Source organism: Anopheles bellator, chromosome X (assembly GCF_943735745.2).
Source record: "Anopheles bellator chromosome X, idAnoBellAS_SP24_06.2, whole genome shotgun sequence".
In the NCBI taxonomy this organism is placed as follows: domain Eukaryota; kingdom Metazoa; phylum Arthropoda; class Insecta; order Diptera; family Culicidae; genus Anopheles; species Anopheles bellator.
This window is the reverse complement of record NC_071287.1, coordinates 5,465,726-5,473,948: the sequence shown is the minus strand read 5'-3', so window position 1 is coordinate 5,473,948 and position 8,223 is coordinate 5,465,726.

Genomic DNA, 8,223 nt, shown 5'->3' with positions numbered 1-8,223 from the left:
AAAAAAAAAACGCATGATACCGAATTCTGACCGCTGGGCCGAGGTCAAGACCAAAGCTGGGCTTCGTCATCTTTCTTCGTCGGTGTGGCCCTATGTCGTCACCAACACACACATCCCAGCCCAGCCTTAACGAACTGACGGCAAGATGGTGAGAATGATAATGGGAGAGAAAACTCAAAAGGAATGCCGTAAAAAAGGGAACTGCGTTTCGACCGGGCAAACTTCGCGAACTTCGCGATCGTTACTTGTTGCCCCTTTCGCCACTTCTGCTCCCCACACCCTGCTGCTTCTTCTGCTTCGACCCCTCCTTCGCTCCCGTACGGGACTGGGTTCCTTATTGGAACGCACACCTGGCCAGTACTTCGAATACCTCGAGTGGTACCCCTCGAGCAGTACGGCGAGAGGCCACAGGCCACCGGTCTTGACCGTGACCGTGGCGCCTGACGTAGGGGAGCTACGCAGGCGGCCCGACCGCAGCGTCCTTGGCAGCATTCCTCAGCACACTAACGGAGGTTCTCCGGCGCTCCGCTCGACGATCGGGTTTATGGTCCCACTCAAGTCCCCCCACAAGGCACTACCTTCCGCCTGGTTGACGCTCTGCGGCCAGCGCTCTCTGGTGTGTGACCTGTGAGCCCGCTCGGTCGCTGAGCGTCGAGAAGCTGCTGCCACTCGCTGCCCTTTGCGAAAACTTTCTCATGGTCTTCAGGGCAAAGGTAGAGTCACCAGCCCACCCGGCTGGGACTTGTTGGGCTGGGACCCCGGGCACAGCTCTGGCCGGTGTCTCCCTAGACCTGTGCCCGCGCAGGACTCGCACCGTCACCCTCTCCACACCCGTCCAGCCCCCCCAGCTTCTCCAATTGATGGAGAATTGGATTCGCTCGAATCTTGGGAGAAGTCTTGGAGTCGTGGAGTTTTCTGAACGCTCGAATCGCATACCCCACGGGGCAGACCTGAAAAACGGGGAAGGGGTGATCTGGGCGGTGACGTAGGAGAGCTGGACAGTGTTGCGGACAGCGTGGAACCCCTGGCCCAAACCCCTGGCCGTGGATCGCAGCGAGACCTCCTTTGCCCGGACGCCTTTCCTTTCTTTTTGCACACTTCCACACACAAGCTGCCCGCCCGTAGTTGCCGTTTCCTTTTTTGCTGCCAGTCCCTTCGGTCCCCCAACCCCCAACAACAGCCCCCCATCGGCAACAACCTTTTCCCCACGTATGCCACAAATGACTTTCCGGCGTCATTGACGCGTCACCAACTAAAGCGCGACCTTATGGTCCAAGACTGGCATGAGGAAGTTTTCGCCTCAGCCTCGTGCGTGTGCGTGCGTCTCTGTGTGTGTCTCTAAATGTGCTCTCTCACTCACTCCCCCCCCACCCCCCTCACCCTTCTCTTTCTCCGTCGTTTCTTCCGCTTTCGGAGCCGGAGCGAATTTGCATCCGGATGCAGTCCCTGGCATCTGAAGATATAGACAAGAACCGAAAGAGAGAGAGAGAGAGAGTGAGGGGGGGAACCGAGAGTACTGGTTTCGCATTGGGCATTCCGGACGCGTACGCACCGTATGCAATGTTAGCCCCAGCTTGGCCCAGCTGAAGAACACCTGAAGGCACCACTCGGAAGGCATCAGGAAACGGAGCCACGGAGAGTGGGTCACACCGCATCGCCAGCCTGTCCAAATGTACCGAACCCAGCCCAGCCTGGTCGCCTGGTTTGGTCCTTCTTCCCAATCTTCCCTCCTTCTGTTCTTCACCGTCACCGGCAACGGACGCAACGCTGCAAACCAACGCTGTCACCAAATTACCGGGTGACGTACGAACCTGATTTGCGGTGTGTTTTCCCCGTTCGAAATTCGAACTCGAATCGCCCGCATCGCGCATTCACATTGATTTAGTTTTGAACGGAAGCATCAACGAATTAAGGTTAAATTATGGTAAACGAATTAAAGTCACACTTTTGTGTCGCGCGGTCCATCAAAACTAACCCGTGGGTCCTGGAAAGTCCCGAGCCCAATCCATAAATGTATTTGCATTTATGGATTTGATAGTATTTTAAAAAAAAATTTGTGCTCTAATTTTACACCGCTTCTGGATGGGCAAAAAATACCGTTCAAGCGAGGCAAGGGGCCCGAAAAGTCTCATATTGGGTTCCATCAGAAAGTACAATACTAGGTTGCTCATTATATTCAGAGCCTCCAATACGAGGAGTGCTGCTACGGGCTTAATTCTTTTTTTGTTATATTGGTAAACTTCTTAAATGAACGTACGAAAAGTTTCATTCGTTACTTTTTTTTTTACAAGCCATTTAGTATCGTCACAATATTTTTTACAACGGAAAAAATCAAGTATCGTGCAGTGATTGAATTTTTATTTTTGAAAGGTTTAAAAGCAAAGACAAATTGATGAACGACTATTCAAAGTGTATACGGATTCTGCACCTTCAATTCGGTATTTAAAAGAGGGGTTTCTGAGCCTTCAAGACGATTCATGTCGAAAACGTCAAAAAAACAGACACTACATCGGAAATCGTAGAAAAAATACAGGATTTCGTATTGGAAAATCGTCGAGCCACTTAAAGAGAGTTAGTATAAGGCCTAGCCATCTCATAACCAATATATAACCAATATTTTGACTAAATTATTGGGTTTGAGAAAGCTGTTTGCACAATGAGTGCCGCATTCGCTGAAAGTGAAAAAAACGCATTCGAATACAACTTTCTCGGCAACATTTAGAGCCTGTTCGATAGGATAAAGTGAATTTTGTGCATTTAATCATCACTAGGGATGAGGCTTGGGTCTCTCACTATGATCCTGAATCAAAACAAGAGGCTAAGGAGTGGTGTGAACCTGGTTCTTCGGGTCCGAAACGAGTTCGTGTCCAGAAATCGCCCAAAAAGGTGTTCGCATCAGTTTTGTGAGATGCGAATGAAATTTCGCTAGCAAACAGATTAAACAATCAATTTTGACTATTGTTGTAACTTTTTAGACCAACGTGGAAATGCGTCATGCGTTGGAAGCGTTTTTCATCAAATGATGACGTCATAGGAGCTGTAAAAAATACTGAGACATGTCGATACTGAACGGCTTGTAAAAAAAAAAGTGACCGATTGAAATGAAACTTCACATACGTTTAGTTGAAAAGTATACCAATATAACCAAAAAAGAATTAAGCTCGTAGCACCGCTTCTTGTATTGGAGGCTCTGAATATAATGAGCAACCTAGTATTGTAGTTTCTGATGGATCCCTTATGAGACTGGATGGAAATTGGCAATTCGCTCGAAGGTGGAGAGGTTCGATCGCTGAAACTGAGGCCCCAGTTGGAAAATGATCAAGATCGTGTGGCTCTTGACGTGGAGTTGACGTTGATGGCAGAACGCTAATTTTGAACCAACAAAAACATATACGCTCGTTTCCTTTCTTGGGCGCAGCACTTTGCAGCCCTCTGAACTAGTCGCAAACTATACTAGAGGATTGCAACCGTTTAAAGCTCAAAGCGTATTCGCGAGCCGTTTGGACCATGAACTGGCCAACTCCCAAATAATTTCCTGTCGCGAAACGACCAGTCCTGTATTTACTCTCGCAGTCTAGATCTACGAAACAGGAGGGCAAAAGCGTACCGAAAGAACCCGGTAGTGGAACCCGACACCGGACTGCGGCAACCCGCTGCCTTCGTGTAACCCAGATCATGTCACCAAAAAATCCCGCTCGCTCGCAATCGAATTAACCGAAAATCGCTGACTTCCCTACTCTCTCTCTCTCTCTCTCTCTTTCTCTCCGATCACTTCGTGTCAGTGGTAATTCTGGCCCGTTCTTTTCTGGGTCGCTTCTTCGCACCGAAGCCGAAGTACGGCAGAGATAGACGGCAGGCAGGCAGGGCAGGCAGGCAGGGGTTGGCAACGGGACCTGCTGGTGTCCAGTCGGACAGCGCGACATGGAGTCCAGACCCGATGCGTGTTTTGCATGAAGTACGAACTACCACCGCGCGCCGTAGAAGGCCAACGGTTTCCTAAATACAAATCTTTAACCAATAAACTTTAACCAGAACCCCGCCAGCCAGCAGTCGGGGAGGGGAACGCTGCGTCGAACGAGATAATGGCACGATAATCCGCTCCCAGAATTGCCTTATCCTAGGTCCGGAAGACGGAGGCTCCGACGTCTGGCTCCGACGGGGGCTGACTGGGGCCAGTAAGGGTCTGATAAGACACTGATAACCGGGCCCACGAGCGCTCCAGACGAGTCTGGGTCTGGGTCGCTGTAGCAGCCTTTAACCAACCACGAAGCGTACTCAGAAAACAGAAGTATCCGCCCAGGGAGCCGTGTCTGGTGGTCTGGTTCGAGCTACGCGCCCTGACGAGGTGGTTTACCGCACCTAGGTGAAGGAGAAGTCGAGTCCTGGGCCCGAGTCCAGGAGATGACAGATGGCCTGGAGAACACGCGGGGTGCGTTGAGCTGAGCGAGAGAAGACTGAGTGCGAAGTTGCGAGGGCGAAGATAATTTTAATCCCTTAATTAATTCCACTTCCGTGCTGCTCCGTGGCGGTAGGATACAACACTTGACGGCGCAAGGTTCCGGCGAGGAGCGAGAGAAGGAGAGCGGGAGGCAGTGACGGGATTACCAAGTAATAAGCACTACCACCACCACCACCACCATCGATGTCTACCGGTGTCCCGGAGTGGAGATGGAACGTTGGAACTTCGGCAAGCCAGAAGCAAGCAGCTGAAAGGAGCAGCTGAAGGGAGCAGCTGTAAGCTCACCAAGCTCTGATTGAGTGCTCCGCTGGTTGTACCGTCGACGACGCGAATGTTTCGGTGTGATAACTGTGTCGCGAAGCCCAGGGAATTCTCAACAGACTCCCCCCCCCACACAGTCTAGCTTGCCAGCCCCTCTAACAACTCTATCTGAACGACTTAGCGACCTGTTAAGCGCTGTTGGTGATTATCCCCCGAAACATTCCTTCCAGGCCAGCAACTCAATGAATCAATTCTTTCCCGAGTACACAACTGAAGCATTCTGGTGTGGCAGTGGCAATTTGTCTTTTTGACGTTTGTCAAGTGTGATTGGCAATGCAGAACGGGACTCCGGGGGACTTCTCGCAAACCTCGGCGGCGGTGGCGGCATACCCGGCATACCTCGGCATGCTCGGCATACCGGCACGAACCCCGCGCGGTCTCACTTTCGCGCCAGGTCCAAAACGCGGCCGGGTGCACTCAGTGGGAACCTGCCGACCAGTCCGGTCCAACGGACTGACGTTTGACAATTTATTAGACTCACATCGGCGTCGGCCGGCCGTACCGTGGGAGGACTACTTCACTGCTCCTCGTGCTTCTCGTGTGCCAATTCCATCAATCAGTTGCACAATTCTTCGCACCGGGCCACAAGAAACCACGTATCACCAGAGTCGGGAACGGGCGAACCCTTCTTGACAACGTGCGACGTGGTGATCCCGGCGACAGTTTCTCAGACGCCCTGCACTGCACTCTGAAGCACTCTGGGATGGGATAGTGCGCAAGTAAAGTTTGTAGGTGGCTGGCTCAGCCAATGTGGAGGACCTCGCTCCCCGGGAGGACTCTGTTTACCCTTTCTCGATCGAACTCATTTCTCCACAGTCTGGTCGACCCATAAAACGAAGCTCCAGAGCTGCGGGTCCAGCGAGCGTTCCCCACTGGGGCGGGGCTTCCGGACGAGGAAGCAATTAGAAGTAGCGCTCAACTCAGGAAGCGCCACTTTTCACACGACTCTGGTGCCTCGGTGTTCCAGTTACGTGGGACCTACCCACCCACGGGACCGAGAGCGCTATATGGATTCAAGAGCTATATGGCCAAATAAATGGACGGGACCTGTCAGCAGCGCAGATTGGCAAGACAGCAGTAGTGCGCGGATCTCGAGGATGTAAAACTGGGCCAAACGGCGAATACCACACCACTCTTAGCGGTAGACTTCCTTTCTGAGGTGGTGTTCCGAGTGCTAATTGCAGGTTCCCTAATCCACGCACCACGGCGATGCCCGGGTGCGGGTGGGGGAACCGCTATGCGGTGATCTCTGCTTCGCCGTGTGGTGGCACCGACGCGCTCAGCGGATCTGCTGGGTCAGAGTTTCGATCGGCGAGCTATTAGTGATTCATTCATGACTGGTTCCGCCACTCACTGGGGGCCCCCCCATCTCTCTCTCTCGCTCTCCCTGACCGGACACCCTGCTGGAATCTGGTTGGCGTGTAGACCCACGGGCTTTCCACACTTTGAATGCATGACGCACTGACACCCCGACTGACTCTGGAGGCTCTGCTGAAGGGCCAGCCGATGGGGGCCCCGATCTGAGGCTGAGGGGGATCACGATTCATGGACCGACCCGCTCGCTCATTCATCTCCGTCGCCATCGCCATCTCGCACTCTACAGGGAAGTTGGGAGATGGCCGCGATGAGCTGTCCCACTGAACCTTGGTCGCACCTTCCAGACCTTCGTCTGGAAACATTTCCTCGGCGTTTGCTTCTATAGTTCGAAACGTCATACCTCTGATACCTGCTAGATACTGCGTGGAAAGCTCCTGGCACCAGCTGAAAGTGAGACCAGGTAGTCTACTCACCAACCAAACCAAACCTGGTCTTGGTCTCGAATCGAACTCGAACTCGAATTCCTGTATAATTCACAAAGCTCTTGAGCACGGAGCAGCACCGCATCTGCTGACCACCGAGAAGGCCACCGAGTGGAGCAAGAATTTGTAAACAACATCTGACAGGTGCGCTGGATGTGTGAGCGTTCTAATTGGATTAATTTATTGCGATGTTGCTGATAAGTAAGTGACCGAAAATGACCGACTCTCGTCGGTGCTGCTGCTCGTTGGATGACAGTTTCCACCCGTGACGTATGCGGGATTACGGGAAGCTCCAGAGGTCCGTTCGCCTAGCGAGAGCGATCTGATCACCGGGCTGATCAAGTCTTCCAACGTCTAGTCAGGAAGCGGCGTGGAGTCGCTCAGGCGAAGCAACAAAACAGGAAAGAATCGGAGACACGTTCGCACGCGGCAATCTGACCAGTCACTAATTGTGTGTCGGATGCGGATGCGACGGCGGCGATGATGATGATGCTGCTGATCGTGACGAAGAATGATGTAAGCGCCGGCAGGAAGCGGACAGCGCACAGCGGACGAGCTGCCCCAAAACCCTTCTAATCAGTCGATCAGGGTGCCCTCTAGCCCACGGTGGAGGCCAACGTTCGGTGCGGAATCACCAGAAACGCCAATAAACAAATTAAGTCTCCGGGCCTGCCGTGGACCAAGAACCGCGTCCTTGACCGGGCCGCGACTAGCGGGCCCGTGGACCGCATTTCTCGCCCGGTGATCTCCGAGTCCCCCGAGACTCCGAGGACACCCAACTCCGCCGGTCGGAGTTGGGGTTCCACCTGTCGCTGCTGCTGCTGGTGGTGGCGTGACGAAGCGCGCTGTAAAACGGTGACGTTGATGAGCTCGCGCACGACGCCGTTCCGGGTGTGAAGGTCGCAAGATGACCGACCGACGTGGAATCCGTTGCGCGGAAGGATGACCTCATCGCCACCGTGTGGAACGAAGCTGCGCTATGTAGAGCACACGCTGCGGATGGGAAGCGTGGTGGTGCAAGGGGAGCTAGAGGATGTTTTCTTGCGAGCTCTCCAGTAGCTCCCGGTAGCGTCAGTCGTCTGCCAATTCGTGTGCTCTGGCTCTGGCTAATGGCGTTGCGATCCGCCACCTTTCGGTCACCTTCGGCTAACCTCTGAACCTCCGTCGCCGTAGCTCGTGGCTCCGGAACCGTTCTTCCTCGTTAGCTGGACTGTCGTCAGTGACGACTCCTGTCAGCGATGTCAGAATGGTCAGGATGTCAGAAACGACTGAAATACAGGATATCCGGTATTGGAAAAGTCGTCCAGTGACTGAAAGGGACCTAAAGAAACGCATGCGTGGAAAGCGTTCGTTTCGTCAAACGCTGCTGACGTCATAGCTGTGCTGTGGATACGTATTTTGCAGCCCTTCACTTCAGAGGATGGCATGCATAAATTGGAATCTCGACCGGAACGCGATTCAGTATTTATACTGTGAAGTGTACTTCTTGAACAGCCTGCTACAGGGCCAGCGCCTAGCCCATGGTCAGAGTCCACCGTAATCGCCCAGATTAGACCGTTCCGGGGGGGAATATTCTTCACTCTCTCTCTCTCTCGCGCGCGCGCGCTCTTTCTTCTGTTCCCCCTCTTTTGCTGTCTTTCTGTT